Source organism: Crocodylus siamensis, chromosome 7, assembly GCF_052110815.1.
Source record: "Crocodylus siamensis isolate JL-2025a chromosome 7, ASM5211081v1, whole genome shotgun sequence".
NCBI classification, from domain to species: domain Eukaryota; kingdom Metazoa; phylum Chordata; order Crocodylia; family Crocodylidae; genus Crocodylus; species Crocodylus siamensis.
The window spans coordinates 54,126,520-54,144,011 of NC_143401.1; the positions used below are offsets into that span (position 1 = coordinate 54,126,520).

Genomic DNA, 17,492 nt, shown 5'->3' on the forward strand with positions numbered 1-17,492 from the left:
AGGCAACAAAAGGACCGGTATGACTGAGGGATGAAGGAGCGGGAATTACAGCCAGGTCAGAAAGTGCTGGTGATGTTGCCTGTGCCAATAGCAAGTTTGAATCACAGTGGCAAGGACCGGTGACGGTGGTGAGGCGAGTGGGCCCAGTGGACTATGAAGTCCGAAGGGAGGGTAGACGTCAGAAGACCCAGGTTTTCCAAGTCAACCTACTGAAGGAGTGGCAGGAACCCCAGGGGCTCCTGCTCGAGACAGATTGGGAGGCCAAAGAACAAGAAGCTCAAGGGCGGGACCCGTCGCCAGGCCACCCGAGGGATGTTTTCGGTGCCGGGGATCGGCAACTGAGGGATGGGCAGGAACAACAACTGCAAGAATTGGTCCATGAATTTAGAGATGTCTTCACAGAGAGCCCGGGGAAGGCGAAGGGAGTTGAACATGCTATCGTGAGGAAAAGGGGCCAGGTCGCAAGAGAGAGGTGGCGGAGGATTCACTTTTACCAGTGCCAACCCATTAAGGAGGAACTGGAAAGAATGTTGGCGCAGGGGATCATTACCCCCTCACGTAGCCCCTGGCGGAGTCCGCTAGTGGCAGTAACAAAGCCAGATGGCAGCTTGCAGCTGTGTGTGGATTTTAGAAAGCTAAACGCAATAACACAGTTTGATGCCTTTCCCATGCCCCGGGTGAACGAACTAGTGGAGTGGATAGGACAAGCTAACTTTATCTCCACTTTAGATTTGTCAGAGAGGTACTGGCAGATCCCCTTACGGCCAGAAGATCAGCCAAAGACAGCTGTGAGGGAGCGGGGCCTAGGGATGGCCGTGAACTCCCTAACGCCCCCTACCGTCATGTTAGGGTGAACGTAGCACCCTCAGAATCTTGCCCGCCACGACTTTGATGATCAATAAGTAGTATGGGAGGCTGCCTGTTTCCCTAGTGGACGGTACTGATGTTCCTGTCCCTACTCCAGAATGGGGTATCTATATGCGCCCCGCCTTAAGGGCTATGCATGCCTCCAAACCTCCCCTTTAGCACGCCCCAAGCCTCGCAGCTGTTCTGGGGGACATTTGTATAGTCCCTCGCCCCTTGGGTGCCCTCGTTCTCTCTCAGGCCCCGGGGCTCCTCGCCCACCTGGCGCCCCCTTGGGCCGGGCTCCTATCTCCAGCCCGCTCCCTGCGCCCTGGGCCTGTCTCGCTGGCGTTCAGCTAATCGCTGGCGCCCCCTGGGTCCGGCTCGCTAGTGCCGCCTAATACCGGCGCCCCCTGGGCCGGGTTCTTGCCGGTGTCCAGCTAATCGCTGGCTGCCCCTTGGGTCTAGAGCATTACTGCCGCCCTCTCTACCGGCACCCTTGGGCCGGCTCGCTCTCGCCGCCCTCTCTACCGGCGCCCTTGGGCCGGCTCACTACTGCCGCGTTCTGCCCCGCTCTGGGGCCTTGCCCTCTCTAGGGCCGACGCCTAGCGCCTCGCGCTCTATCTCTGCCCCGCTCTGGGGCCTTGCCTCTCTAGGGCTGATGCCGCGCGCCTCGCGCTCGGGGCACGGCGCTCGCCGCCGTGCCTGTCTCCTTGACCCTTCTCAGGGTCCGGTTGCCCCACTGGGCAAAACACCGCCCTTATGGGCTGGGGTCTGCCACCCCACACACCGCGCCTCCCTGGCACAATACGGTGCCTCTCCGGCACCGACAATAGTGCCCCGCTGGCACTGTGCCCCTACTGGGCACCGGGAACCCCCAAGCTGCTGGGGAGCCCCCGTGAGGCCTCCTCACTCCCCTACAGCCTCACCCGGTCCTCCGGTGCAAACTGTAACATAAGCTCAAGCCATCTGGCTGTAACATAAACACAGAGGCTCCGTACGCCTAACCATAACTCCAAGCCCCGCCAGGACCCTCAGTCCTACCTCCCTTCAGGGCGATCTTGTTCCCCGCATCACCGCAGCCGGTTAGTGTGGTAAGGTTGTGACCGCTAACTCAGGCCACTCAGCTCAGCCACAGAGCTCCCGCTCCTGCGGCAGCCAGAAGGGAACTGTGAGGCAGGCTCCGGCCTAAGCTGTTTATAAAGGCCTGGCCCTGCCCCCTTCTGGCCACATGACCTGCCTGGTTGCCCTGGTAACCGGCACCTGAGCTGCCTGGATGATTGGCAGCTCTGCCAATCATACTCACAGTCACGGGGCACTTACGTGACTCCGTGACAACAGCTTTTGGCATGTCGTGGAGTTTGTTTGAGTTTAAAAGGATGCCCTTCGGGTTGAATGGCGCTGCAGCGACGTTTCAAAGACTCATAGACTGGGTACTCGCACCCCACCAGGAATACGCGGCAGCCTATATAGACGACATCGTTGTATACACCCAGACGTGGGAGCAACATGTAAAGGCCTTAAGGGAGATTCTGCAAGAGCTGAGGCGAAAAGGTCTGATGGCCAACCCAAAGAAGTGTGCCCTGGGCAAAAGCGAGACGAAGTACTTGGGTTTCTTGGTTGGCAATGGGCAGGTGAAGCCACTGAGAGACAAAGTGGAGGCCATCCGAAACTATGAAGCGCCGCTGACAAAGAAGCATATGCGGGCGTTTCTCGGTTTGGCCAGTTATTATCGCTGATTTATTCCTCAGTTTGCCGAGGTTGCCAATCCCTTAGTCGAGACAACCAGGGGCCAAGAGCCCCACAAGGTAAAATGGACGCCGGAGAGACATAGAGCTTTCGAAGAGCTTAAGAAAGCACTATGTCAGGAAGCCATTCTTCATACGCCTAATTTCAATGTCTCGTTTACTCTGCAGACGGATGCTTTGGCCTATGCCCTGGGGGCAGTCCTCACCCAGGAGGTGGACGGAGCGGAACGCCCAGTGGCATTTGCTAGTCGTAAGTTAAACGACCACAAGCAAAGGTATTCTACCATTGAAAGGGAGTGTTTGGCTATAAAGTGGGGTATTGACTACTTTAAATACTATCTGTTAGGCCGAGAGTTCTGGTTAATAATGGACCATGCTCCCCTATGCTGGCTTAACTCCACTAAAACAGAAAATGCATGAATAATGAGGTGGGCCCTGGCACTTCAGCTGTTCCAATTTCAGATTGGATACAAACCAGGGCGTACTAACACAGTGGCAGACTTCTTGTCAAGGCACGGGGGAACGGGACCGCAGCCAGAGCCACAGAAGGAGGCCCCCCATTGCAGAAAGGGCAGGCCAGGGGAGGTGACGGTCAGAGTGAAGAAGCGCCTAGCATATGTAAGGGGGTGAAGAAGGTGCGGGGCGAGGGTGATGCCGCTGGTGGCAGGGACCGGCCCGACTTCCGGGTCCCGGCGGAAAACCAAGCACCTAAGTTTCCCCCTTCCAGGAACCCGGAAGCACCTGGCTTGAGGCCTACCCGGACAGATAAAGAGAGCCCAGCGGGTCCGGAGAGGGCCCCGGCGGATTCGGAGGCAGGAGTGGCGGGTCCGGAGTTGGGAGTGGCGGATCCGGAGGAGAGCTGGGGAAGAGCCAGCATCGGGAGAAGCACCCTGGAGCGGGTGCGAGCTGCCTGGAGATGCGGCAGGACCTACTAGGGCAGGAGTAAGCCCTGGTGCAGCGAGGAGGCCCGGCCAACTGACAGCGAAGACTCAAGCGGCTTAGCGCCATGGGAAGCGACAGCACCCGGCAGGAGCCAGGTATCGTAAGTACTATAATACAAGGGCAACCACAGGCGGGGAAGTCACTGCGCCTGTGAAATTTGGGAGGACAAAGGGGTGGAAGGAGGCCCTGGGAGAGGGCGGAAGATCCCAGCCTGAAGTCCGGAAGGGGGTCAGCCCTGCTGCAGGTAGGGATATCGGGGAGGATAGCCGAGGGGCCAAACAAACCCCAGCTCCCGTGAATCCCTGTGAGGAACTTTGTGTTGGACTCTGTACTTTGTTTTCCTTTTGAGCATTCTTTTTGGGACCAGCGTCCTGACGAGTGGCCTGCCGAGGGGCGGCTGCTACCCAGAGGACCGGACGAGGGTGTAGGGGAGGAGGAGCCCTCAGGACCCCTGGACTCAGCGGAGACGGAGTGCTGTTTCCGAACTGCACGCGCCACAATATTGTGAACCCCAAGTTACCATCAAAGTCATGGCAGACGAGACTGGCATGGGTGCAGTGAGGATGACACATTCCCCTCCCACCGGGTGTCCCCTGTGAAACGGTCGGTCGACAAACCGCACCCCTCACAGGCATGTGTAGATGTGCCCAGTTACTTGGATCCCAGCAGAGTAAGTTCTATTCAGGATAGTGTCAAATCATGTGGATGCTTAACAGGAGAGACTGAGAAATATTTAATGGACAAGAAAAACAAAGTGAATATATGATATTTTGTATAGTATCAGTGTATGATGCTTTCACTCACCTCAATAACTCCTCAGTCTACATGTATTCCCACTATGCTAGATTCTGATGCTCTTGTTTCTGGTATATAGTACTTGACTCATTGACTTCAGTGGGACTATTTCTAGGTTATTCAACATAAATATAAGTTATTCAACAGGACAAAAGATTACATTTCAAAGGAATACTTATGGAAAATCCTTTGCAGCCTCAGTATGACAATCTCAGGAGATGGATATGTCTCAAACAAGGGTCTAATGTTTACTCCAGAGCGGGGTTGAGATGCCACAGTTACTGATTAAAAGCTAGCATCTATCTGCAACTTTACAAAGGTCACTTCATTCACTTTCATCCTGATCTGCTAGCATAGGAGATTCCTCTGTAATTTTGGCTTAATTCATATTTACTGTAATGGCTTTGGTTACTTGTGTCCAGATGAGCACACACGTGCCTCTTGCAGCATCTCAAAGTCCTTTGAGATGCTGCAAGAGGCACGTGCGGGAACAAAAAAACGTTCCCTGTGTGGGCAAAATGAGATCCCTGGATATCCAGGAGCCAAAAAATACCCTAAGCAAAAAAAGTGGGGAGGACCCTAGTGGTGCCGGGTCCTGGATGATAGCTGCAGTGACCTCAGCTGCCCGACAGTGTGCAGAACCACGTGGCACCCTGCCAACCAGGCCATACCTGCACAATGGGGCAGTGGCAGTGCAGGTGCCAGGCAGCCGGGGCTGGTCCCTGCTGCTCAATTCCCACTCTCCCCCAGTGCTTCATACTGTGCAGGTGGACTCTGCCACGAGGTCCCAGTGATCCCTACGGCAGGTGCTACTGCCAGTGAATGTGGGGTTTGTTTTTTGTTTTTGTATTTTTTTAAGTCCTGGACTGCTGGGGCCAGGCAGGGTGGCAATCAGCAGCAGGGCCATATAGTGGGGTGGGGGTGATAAGGGAGTGGGGCCTGGGTGGGAAACTCTGACATGTGGCCCCAGAGCCCCAACAGGAGCTGCTACTCCTATTGAGTGCGTTTTGGTTTTTTTTTAAGTGCCGGAGGCTGGGGCTGGGTGGGGCAGTCATCGCAGAGCTGGGAGTGCAAGCGGATGGTGGGGCCAGGCTTGGAAGCCAACCGTGGCGGGGGGACAGCTGCAGGAGCTGGCAGGGGGATGGGGGTGGGTGGGGCAGGAATCCAGAGGACTGAGGGAGCAAGCAGGGGTAGGATATGTGGGCCCTGCAGGGGGGGTGGTAGCTCATATAGGGGCTATATGGCCCCTGTTGGGGGGGCTGTAGCCCCTGTTGTGGGGCTCTGGCCCTGTGGGGGAGCAGTCTGTGAGCTGTGGGGGGCTGTGCCCTTCAGGGGCAGGGGACACACCCCTCCTGAGCTGCCGCCCTACAGTCCCCCCATGATCTACCCATACCTAGCTAAACACCCCATCGGCCCCAACATCCCTCCACAGCCATCCACATCCCCCTATACCTCTTCCCACCCTCTTCTGCAAACCTAACTTCCCCTCCCAGCACACCCTCTATGCCCAGCTGCCAGACAGGATGAAACCTGCTGGCAGGAGCTATGGCTGCAGGGGCAGCTGTCCCCACATCCTGGGTCGTGAAGGAGTCAAGGGGAGTTCTAACTGCTTCACTGGCGATGTGTATGGTGTGCATACGGGTGCATGTGCATCCCCTGAGTTTGGCAGTGCACCCTCTGCAAAAAACAAGGGGGATGGTAGCCCAAAGCAGAGGCGCCTGTTGGTGGTCACTGCTCGATACCCCCGCCCTTGCCACCAACACCACTGGCAGTATCTGCAGGCAGTCCCAGATCATTGGGGCAACTGACAACTGACGCCCAGGAAAAAGCCAACCTATTAAATAGGTACTTTGCATCAGTCTTTCATCAGTCTCATGGGGCGCCCATGCCTGCTATGGGACAGGGAGATCCGGGTGATGGGGATCCCCTACCCTCCATAAATGCTGACCTCGTGAAGGAACACCTTGAGAAGCTGGATACCTTCAAGTCAGCCGGCCCTGAAAATATGCACCCCAGGGTACTCAAGGAGCTGGCGAGCGTCATAGTCCAGCCCCTGGCACGGATCTTTGAAAACTCCTGGCACTCTGGTGTAGTGCCCGAAGACTGGAAGAAGGCCAATGTGGTGCCGATCTTCAAAAAAAGGGAGGAGAGTGGATCTGGCTAACTACAGGCTCATTAGCCTGACTTCTACACTGGGGAAGATCTTAGAAAAGTTTATTAAGGAGGCCATCCTTGATGGACTGGCCCAGGCTAACATCCTAAGGGATAGCCAGCACGGGTTTGTTGCGGGTAGCTCTTGTTTGACCAATCTCATTTCCTTCTATGACCAGGTGACCTATCACCTGGACAAGGGAGAAGTGATTGATGTCATATATCTTGACTTCAAAAAAGCCTTTGATCTGGTATCCCACGATCACCTCTTGGCCAAACTGTCCAGTTGTGGCCTTGGCTCCACCACGATCCGCTGGCTGGGAAGCTGGCTCTGTGGTCGGACCCAGAGGGTTGTAATCGATGGCAGTCACTCATCGTGGTGCCCTGTGACCAGTGGGGTCCCTCAAGGCTCTGTCCTGGGACCCATCTTGTTCAACATCTTCATTAATGATGTGGACATTGGAGTCAGGAGTGGACTGGCCAAGTTCACCGATGACACCAAACTTTGGGGCAAAGCATCCACGCCAGAAGATAGGCGGGTGATCCAGGCTGACCTGGACAAGCTCAGCAAATGGGCGGACGAGAACCTGATGGTGTTTAACACCGAAAAATGCAAGGTTCTCCACCTTGGGAGGAAAAACCTGCAGCACCCTTATAGGCTCGGCAGTGCTACGTTGGTTAGCACTACAGAAGAAAAAGACTTGGGGGTCATCATTGACCACAAGATGAACATGAGCCTCCAATGCGATGCTGCGGCTAGTAAAGCGACCAAAATGCTGGCGTGCATCCATAGATGCTTCTCGAGCAAATTCTGGGACGTCATTCTCCCCTTGTACTCGGCCTTGGTGAGGCCGCAGCTGGAGTACTGCGTCCAGTTTTGGGCTCCACAATTCAAAAAGGATGTGGAGAAGCTTGAGAGAGTCCAGAGGAGAGCCACACGCATGATCAGAGGTCAGGAAAACAGATCTTACGATGACAGGCTGAGAGCCACGAGACTCTTTAGCCTGGAAAAGCGCAGGCTCAGGGGTGATCTGATGGCCACCTATAAGTTTATCAGGGGTGACCACCAGGATCTGGGGGAACGTCTGTTCACCAGAGCGCCCCAAGGGATGACGAGGTCGAACGGTCACAAACTCCTGCAAGACCATTTCAGGCTGGACATAAGGAAGAATTTCTTTACTGTCCGAGCCCCCAAGGTCTGGAACAGTCTGCCATCGGAGGTGGTTCGAGCACCTACATTGACCACCTTCAAGAGTAAATTGGATGCTTATCTTGCTGGGATCCTATGACCCCAGCTGACTTCCTGCCCTTTGGGCAGGGGGCTGGACTCGATGATCTCCCGAGGTCCCTTCCAGCCCTAATGTCTATGAAATCTATGAAATCTATGAAATTGCTGATCATTGGTGACAATTCCAGAAGCATCTGCATGTGGTTGCCAACTGCCAGTTGGCACTCAGACCCCCCACCACCACCACCACTGCTGCAGCCACCTGCAGGAGCTCCCCGTTTGGCCTGCCCCGCTGCCTTCACCCCCACAGGTGCCTGTGGGAGCTCCCCATTCACTGCCGCCATGCCCCTGCCACGACACCACCACCTGCAAGTGGTTGCTGTGCCCCACCAGCTTCCAGGGGTACACGGCATTCATGAACTGCTCTGTGGTAAGAAAACCAAAGCCAAACAGCAAAAAATAAGGTATTTAGAATTCATTTTATTATATGATAGACACTGGTAGGCTTCCAAATTGCTTTAACACTGTAAATATATCAATAAAACCTTGCCCAACTGATCACTGTGTGTCTCTGTCGCTCTCTCTCTATATATAGTGGTCTTTCATTTTAATTGTGGAGGAAAATGGATTTTGGGGTATTTTACAAAGTGACTTTGGGATTTTTTTATCAGGGATTTTTCATTTTTCAAATAGGGAACACCAGAATTCCTGCTAGGGAGGTAAATGACAGGACCCAGGCAGAGGAGCCTGCTCAGAGCTGTTGCCTCAAACTCAGCTCAAGGTGGCGGACCTCCTGGTCAATTGGGGCCAGGAGTACATACTTTGACAGTTCAAGGCAGGCTACCACACTGGAAACATCTTCCAGGTGATAGCTGTTCAGATGCCTGGGCAGGGGCACGCACGGCAGTAGTACCACACAAAGGCCAGCTCTGCAATCACGGCCGCTGGCAGCTGGCCCAGAGGGGCAGATGCTTCTATTGGCTGTGCAGTCCCCATTCGGGCCTGGCAGGTATGTAGCAGGTCACAGCCAGTAAACAGCCCCCACTGCCAGACTGCTGCAGTCAGTAGATGGTGCAGGGAACTTTCAGGGCTGCTGCAGTAGTCCACCAAAAGGGATAGTGACCTCAGGTACCAATTGGCCAGGCCCCAGAAGCTCCTGTCTATTTGTATCTTCCATATTAACGTGGGCCTTAAGGCCCACCAGCTAACTAATAGCCCTTCGTGAGGCCAAAGGGTGAAAGATACAACTAATTTCTTGGGACGACAAAAGTAAAAACAGGATAGGAGTGTCATGTGGGTCAAAGGGCCCCTTTTGGGTCCCTTGCCTTTGCCCGCCAGTGCCCTCACGGTGGTGAGAAGGCTGTCAAATTTTCCCCAGTGGTCCAAGGGAAGCTGTACCTTGCTGGTGGAACACTGTGTGAAGTCACAGTCAAGAAATGCAAGTAGCTCACCCTGGGGACTGCCGGGACCAAGAGGTCTGCAGGCTTCATGGAGTCTGCCAGTTCTTGGGCATCCTCCTCCTGGTCCCGGGCACCATCTGAACCCCTCAGTCCACTAAGACCCCAGACTCCAGTTGGGATTGGGAGAGCTCTTGGGATGGGGTGGGGATAAGGGTGGGGGTGGGGCTCCTTCACAAGATGGTAGGGTAGAGATGGAGCCCCAAGGGGTCTGTGCCAGGTCCCTGACAAGATTGGCTCTTTGATTAGGGGACCCCACCCGACCCCTCTGGTGCAGAACCAAAGGGCAGGCTGGAAGAGAGGTTGTTCTAGGATGGGGAGGGAAGAGACCCATCAGGCACTAGGGTGGCTTCAGTGTTTGCCTCAGGGTCCTGGGAAAGGGGACCTCCCTCCTCAGGACTCACTATGGTGAGCCCCAGGGCCCCTGTCTCCCCCAGATCATCGGGGGGGGGCTCCGCTGCCAGATCTTTCTTTGCGTCAGCCTCAGCCGTGGCAACCATGGCCTCAGGAGGTAGGCCCTGGCCAGCAGACTGATGGGATGCCTTCATGGGCTCCTGTTTGGGACTGTCCAGCAGCCCCAACACCTCCTCCATGGGGATCACCTGTTTGAGCTTTCTGGGGGGTGGGGTGTCAGGTACAGCCAGGGAGGCCCATGAGAGCTGGGCTGCTCCTTCACCCCGTGTGGTGGTCTTGGGAAGCAGGAAGGAGTCCTCCACATCAGGGGCCTCCAACTGTGTCTGTGCCTTCCTCTTGGCTTTGCACCCAGAGGGTACCTGCTCCCACTCAGCCATGGGGTGGTCCGCAGGTAGACAGGCCCCAGTAGGAGATGGTAAGGGTTGGGCTTGGGGCAGCTACAATGGGGGCATGACTAGGGGCAGGGGGACCCCACTCCCTTTCTCCTCTTGGCTGCTGCTGCCCTCCCTGGGACCCCACCTAACTTGGGTTGGGAGCGGGGTCCCCATAGCTCACAGAAGGGGCTGGATGATGTGGCTGGGGGAGGGTACTGGTGGCAAGGGCACCCCTCTTGCCAGTGGGACCTGCAGATGCCCCCTCCTCCTGGCCCATGGGGCAATTGTGATGCAGGTGCCCCAGGGCGTGGCACTGGAAGCATCGCAGGTCCCCCAGTATACCTGGGCCCCCTGAAAAGGAATCAAGAGGCACCCCTCTGCCTCCAGCCATGTTTCTGCTGTCAGCTGAATCATAACCTGGCAATGAAAAGAGCACACATGGCAGAGGCCAGGATCTCGGCACCCCAGCGAGAGGGCCACCATTGGGGAGAGAACTCTCCTCAGGGTTTGGAGCTGGGGGAGCAGGACCCAATTAGGGATATAGGGAGGAATGGAGATGAAGACCACCCTGGTCCCCAGTTCTTCTAGGGGCTTGTGGGGGATGTATTTGCCCTCCACCATGAGTCCCCTCTCCACTGCCTTTTGTGCGGTGGCCTCCAAGGCAAGAAAAAAGATCCCCTTGCTATGAAACTGGGAAGGCGCCATGATCTTGGGGGCCCCCACTACCCAAGGCAGGGCCTGCACCCAGGTTTCAAAGTGCAGATTCTTCCACTTGGGCAGTTGGCACTTCACCCCATGTCTGTGGGTGAGTGATGGAAAGGGGGCCTCGCCACTGGAGTTGGAAGGGCTGGTGGTGGAGTGTCCAGGCTCTGTAGCTTTGGGTCATCCCACAGCCACTTGTGCATAGCTTCAGTTCCCCCACTGGGGAGCTGCATTGGTGGGGCTGGGACTAGGGCGAGAGACAGGCTGAGTGGGTGTGCTGGCTGGTGTTGTGTACCTGATCCCCTCAGGACCTGGTGGTCTAGGCTTGGGAGCAGGGCCCTTGCCCTTCCCAGCCGCAGCTGTGGAGGAGGCTGAAGAGAACCCCTTCCCACTGCCCTTGCCCTTGGTCCCTGATGGTGGGGAGGGGGCTTGGAAACCCCTCCGGGGGGTGGGATCTGGCCAGGGGAGACCCCCTGGCTCTTTTGGCTACCTGGTGGAGTCCTGCCTACGACTGCAGTGGAGGTTGCAGGCTTCTTTACTTTGGAGGAGGTTGGTTGGACTCTGCCTTCAGGGTTGGGGCCGCAGGGGCATGCATCCCCTTGGGGGCCTTGGCTGGGATATGCCCCCATAGGGGGGTCTGAAGAAAGCTCTGTGGGGGCATCCGCCCCACCAGAAGGTTCCTGCCCTGCCATTGCTTCATATGAGGGAGGGGAAAACAATAAAGAAAACCAAAATATGCAGTGGGGCTGGTGAATCTAGTAGGGGCACACTGGAGTTGTAGGGGAAATGGGGCGGGAGGGCTGAAGATCACTGAGGTACAGCCCCACAGGAAAAAAAAACAGGAGGGCTATGCTTGGGGAATGTGGGGGAGGTGGTTTACTCAGCCACACAACAAACATCAGGAAAGGGTGTGTGGATCACAGGACTTACCACACAAGGGCAAAAACACATAAGGGAAGATGTAAAAGAGGCAGATGTAGAAGATGGCTGGAGTAGTGGAGGGACTTTGTTTGTTGAAAATCAGTCTAGGAACCCCTTGGGCCTCCAGCCAGGCACTCAGCAGCAGAGCAATAGGCAGGAAAAAAAAGCAGGATCAGATGCAGTGAGGCTGTAGGGGAATGCAGGAGCAATCAGTCAATTAAGGGGTAATCTAGTGCAGGTGCAGTGGAGGGTAGTGCAAGGTGGTGCAGCAGGGAATCTCCCTCTCTCTTGAGTGGTAGCAGCAGCAGTAGCAGCAGCAGTAGTAGTAGCCATCCAGTTCATCCACTCAGGATGTGCTTCAGGTGAAAGTGGAGGTGAAGTTGCGGGGCAGCCTACCAAGGCAGCTTTAGGCTCTGGCAGCGATGGTGGAGGAGGGGCCTGCAGGCAACGCAGGCTCCATTTGCAGGCTGACCCCTGACCATAGCTTGGCGGTGGGTTGGGCAGCAGGCCGGAATAGGGGTGCAGAAGCTGAGGCATGGTGCAGTACAGTGGGCCTCTCCCTGAAGGGGGGCAGCAGCATGTAGCAGAGGACCACCCCCACAGGTCATGGGCAGCAATGGCAGCAGCAGCCCAAGGTTGGAAGGAGCATGGCCAGCTTACCCCTTAAAGCTTTGAGAACAAGCTAGCTGCTAACAGTAGTCAGAGGCAGGAAGGTACCTGGCCATCTCCCCAGAAGCTCCTGAGGCCAAGTTAGCAACAGCCTGGGACAGGAAAGGGCATGGCCAACTTCCTCCCAGAGGCTCCTCCCCCAGAAGCTCCTGTCTATTTATGTCATCCAAATTCTGTGAGCCCTAAGGCCCACCCTGCTAACTAATAGCCCTTACTGTATGGGGATAATGGATGAATGATACAACAAAACTCTTGGGACAACAACAGGACAGAAGTGATGTGAGGATCAAAGGGTCAAAACATGAAAATGAGTGTGACTGAGGGGGACACCGAGCAGAGGCCCCCAGGCTGCATCCACCGGTCCTTAAAGGCATCCAAGGAATCGGTGGATGCTGCCCACTGGTGCTCTGCCAAGAAGCATGCACGGACAAGAAAGAGGGAAGTGGTCCCACAGTCTCTGGGCACCTTCTCAGCCAGAACCTCCTTTCTGGCCAACTACAGGGCCCACTTGGCCAGGGCCAGGAGGAGGTTGACCAGGAGGTACTGGGACTTGATGGGGCCATGGATGGGGTAACCAAAAACAAAAAGGTGGGTGGGGAAATTCAACCAGAACCTCAGGAGGAGGTTCTGGAGGTGCAGAAGGGCAGGTAGCCATGAGCTACTTGACAGGGCAGCTTTTTATACTGATGGGACAGGAGCCAGGCAGGGTTATTTTGCCCCAAGTGGCAAAACTTGCACCATACCAAAGTGCATGTCCAGGCATGTGCACGGAGGCAAAAAGTCCCAGCTCAAATTTGCACTGCTTCTATTTGAGCTGCTGCAAGCGCATGTGCCTGCATGAGTGGACTTCCCCTTTGAGAGGTGGAACAAAGACTGTGTAAGCATGCTGACATGGGTGCTGGCCTGGGAACATTGTTTTCATTTACCTGTCATGAGTTGAAGGAAGGATTTTCAAAATGCAGTAGTGAGCAGGAACAAGAATAAGAAAAGTCCTCTAGATGGCAAGATGGTGGATCTGAAATCAAATGCAGGTTTGCTTTTTGGTTCCAGTAGAAAAAACACCCCTGCAAACACTGGCTGGCTATAGTGGCAGCAAAAAAAATAAATAAATCTCAAAATAAAAACACAGGACTTACACTTTTTAGCAACATGAATGAAGGGCAAAAACTATTATTTTCCCCCTTTAAACAGATGCATAAGCAGCATGATGGCAGTTTCTTTCTTTGCTTTCTCTCTTCAATAAATGTATTTGCTATTTCTTTCACTAATCTTGATGATTCCTAATCTTTCTAATCCCACAGGATTCCTCTAGCCCTACTACCAACTAAAACAACACAATGGCCACCTATACCCAGGTATTTCCCCTCTGCCACATTTTCCCTGTAATGGCAGCTTTCTGCACGTGAGCACACCACATGCACACACAGAGAAAATAATGGGCTGGAAATCTCAAGTAGAGGCGTTCTTTCAAGACATCCAATTCAGCTTGGTTTTGGCAGGATCAGAAATATGAAACTAGCTTTACCATAATTACTTTTTACCAAAATCAGGCATGGCAGATTTATATTTCATTTGATAAAAAAGGCCACATATTTTACCATAAAGAATGGATTGGATTTTTGGTTTGGTCTGAATTATGGGCATAGTTTTGGAATTAGTTCCTCCTTTTATTTGTCTTATCCCTTAGAAATAACCCTTTTGATTCCCCTGATCATCACTACCAACAAAAGCCTCAGAGTTTGGCAAAACCATTCAGAAACAAAAAGAGGCATGCATTCAGTAAAATCCTTAGACTTCCTGAAATTTAGAGCAGCCCCCAGTGCTCAGGTATGGATAGATGCTAGAGCAGCAGTTGTGTGTCTCAGAGTTAGGAAGGATGAAGACTGGTTTAACAAGGAGGTAGGTAACCAATGTCTTCCTTTGCATGAGCCACAGAGTATCCAAATCCATCATGTATATTTCTCATCCCAGGAGAGCCCCACTTCCCAGACAGACTCTTCCCACTGTGTGAATTGCTTTTCAAAGGAGATGGGACTATGTCAGGAAAGCTTGAAATTTGTGGGCTGCAGGCACCAGATGCAGATTGACTGGTCTCAAATTACAATTACAGACATCCTACATTCTGTTGCAGGACGAATTCCCAGACATCATGGAATGTGGATGAACTCCCCTTCCTTTTGGATTCCACCCTCTTTTCCTACCTCCCCTCAGTTTATTAAAGATTTTGGAAACAAATGATCTCAGAATGATTGAGAGCATCACAGACCTGATTTTGCTCTGTTGTGTCAGTGTAAAGCAGGAGTAATATGATCAAAGTCAATGGAATTACCTAGCTACTCATGTAAAAACTGTAAAATGAGATCAGACTTTCAGCCAAGGACTGTAAGCCTCTGAAAGGATAACCCTACTGGCACTGGTGCATTTGAGTGGGTCCCAGAAACCAACTTCAAATCAAAGCAAAATCCTGTGCCAAAATTCACATCCAAATCAACATGAATGACTTGGAAATGGAAAGGAGAGGTTCTTCATGGGTTTTTTTGCCAAGTAGCTTTAAGTGGTTTTGAGTGGTTAATAGCACTGCTAGTCCATTTACAGGGAATATAACTGTGATTTTCGGAAGTTTCCATTGACTTCTCCAGAGTTTTAGGTATTCAGCCCCTTCTGAAAAACAGACTTTTGAGTGTCTCAGGTTAGAGACCTAAAAATAGAGGCACCCCAAACCTGTGGTTATTCTGAACATTTTGGCCATCTAGTCAGTTTTGTTCCTTCAATATTTATGCAAACCATCATTAATTTCAATGGCAACTGTGTGTCACGTATCTGAAAACAATGTGTGGTCACCAGGAACTGTATATGGAGAGAAGTTTTAGAACAGCTACCTAAGAAAGCAAGGAGAAATTGCAAGTGGCATTTTGTGCACAAAAAAAAACCCAAAAAAGGGAAACTTTTGAAAAGCCTCCTATTAGCTAAATACTTCATATTTCTTCATCAATATAATGTCTTTTGATGGACAAAAAATAAACATGTTGGCATTTACTCCTAAGTTTATCCTGTTACCTGAAGGCTAATACCATCATACTTTCTGGAGAAACTGTTAATTAAAACGTCTGTCTAACACAGAAAGACGCATAATATGTCATAAAAATCATTTGTAATACATTAGAGGAGACATCAGTGCTGTCAGAGTCTCTGGAGCTGGTTAACTTCACTTTGATTTAGAAATAAATACATGAAGTCTGTGACTTCCACTTGCTGACTGCATGCAAACTAACTCCATGATTACATAGTGCATTCTGACTCCGTGGAATTAATTGGGACCACCTGGTAGTGTGACAGTAGTTCTGGTTTTACAGATCCCACTGAGGCATTGTCTCTAGCAACAGCCTGTGCTATTGTCTCTGTAGAATAGAAATCTGAAAGGTACAAAGCCATATTGTAAGGCTAAGGCAATCCCCTGCTGTGGTATGGGCTGTGGACAGTGATGTTATCTTGGTATACCATATTCTCTATCATAGTTTATAATTTGCAGACTGAAATGTTTGGTATTACTAAGTTATGGGGAGTGATATAGGGTTATTGGATAAATCTTAATGGCCCAGGAAGTAGACAAGCACAGATTAGGTGAATTAACAGTTCCTTCTGGCCCTGTTTTCCATTAAATCTGTCTAAAAAGTTTTTCTGTAAAATCACGATGGAGGATCTGGATTTGGGGGTTGCTGTCTTTGTGGAAAAGATATCAGAGAGCAGATAAGTCCATTTTTGTCAATACAGTTTTTGTTGCAAATTAAAATACCTATGCATTCAAAATGTGCCAGTGACTAACCACTTGAATAATGAACTGTAACAATGACCATGAATTTGTGAACTTCAATGAAATCAGGCCAGATGTTTCTGGAATGATTTTTTAGGGCTTCATTGGTTACTAAGTCTGAGTCTGCTTTCACTTTTGCCAGATTTATCATCGGCTTCAAAAGATTTACTCTTTTATTATACTAGCATATGCGAGAAGAGACTCAGGCTTTGTATTTATAATAATGTTGCATATAATTAAATGCCCTCAGTGTCCTCATCCCTAGGGAATGAAGGGGTAGATTTTCACTAAAATCAGACTATGCTTTGCCTGTCATGAGCTAACTTCTATTTCATCTCTACAAATAAGTGAAAGTTTTGGCACTTACAGAGATGTTGGATTTTATTTGCACTTGCCTTCATCTACATTCATGATCATGGTTAGAAGGCTACACAATGGACACAAAGGCTCCAGGATAGAATAGACTTACCCAGAAACATGGAATGTCAGGTAAGTTTTGAAACAAGGTGATGAAAAAACACAAGTAGCAGAGGGAAAGGATGCTGATTGTCCCGTCTCTTAGTCCAGAGGCTAGTACACCTGTATCAGAACCAGCAGACAGACAGACCCAGGTGCCAGGTCCTCCCTCACCCAGAGGGGTCTGAGCATACCACTTCTGTTTCCCAGCAAACTGCTCTCACCACTAGGCCATGAACTGGGCATTTCTCAGAGTATGCTCCAGCCCTCCTCCTGAAGCTGGTGTTTTGGGCAGTCAGGAGGAGAAGGTAAGACCAGAAGCAAAACAGGCTGGAGGGATGTAGCTCAATGAGATGGCTGTTTCTCTGAAAGAGCAGAGACCCTCATTTCATTGGTTGAAGCTAGTTCTGACGAGGCAGAAACTATCCCACAGTTGTTTTTCCTATGAATATTAAATACATGGTCCATAAAAGCCACTGGGAAGCAAGGCAAGAACACAGACCCCCTTGCTTTCAGGGCTATACAAATTCCACTTGGGATTTATCCTCATCTGTTTTTCTGAGCCTTTTGGAACTTCCCTAATAAGTCTACAACTATCTCCAAGCTAATTTTCCAACACTAGCTTCAAATATGAGTAAGGGGATTGTCACCAGAGATCAGCATAAATTAGTTGGTTTACAAACCTAGCAACTTTCAATGTAGGACTCAATCCTGAAAACATGGTTTAACCTGAGTAACTTAACAAACCTGTTCACAGCAAATTTGGGAAAAATGGATTAAGGAAGCAGGATAGATCTGTAGTGCTCTGGGCTTTGGCTGCTTTAGCAAATAATATTTCACATTATTTTAAGTAATCTGTGGCTCATATTTATCCAGTTATGTACAGCCATAATATTACACCAAAACTTGAGATCTTCCTGTTAATAAGAATTGTGATCAATAGCAAGATCAGGCTTTGGAAGTCAAAGAGCTTGGAAATTG

The 17,492-nt window shown here is 51.7% G+C and overlaps 1 long non-coding RNA gene across 1 annotated transcript in view; it reads left to right on the forward strand.

The window, feature by feature from the left end:
• LOC149859814 (uncharacterized) overlaps positions 1 to 4,128 on the forward strand; it is a 102,600-nt gene extending 98,472 nt beyond the window's left edge. The window contains exons 2-4 of the long non-coding RNA XR_016443417.1: positions 2,760 to 2,841; positions 3,319 to 3,628; positions 3,883 to 4,128. This is a non-coding gene — a long non-coding RNA (uncharacterized LOC149859814). The remainder of the gene's footprint in view (positions 1 to 2,759; positions 2,842 to 3,318; positions 3,629 to 3,882) is intronic.
• The last annotated feature ends 13,364 nt before the right edge of the window (positions 4,129 to 17,492 follow it).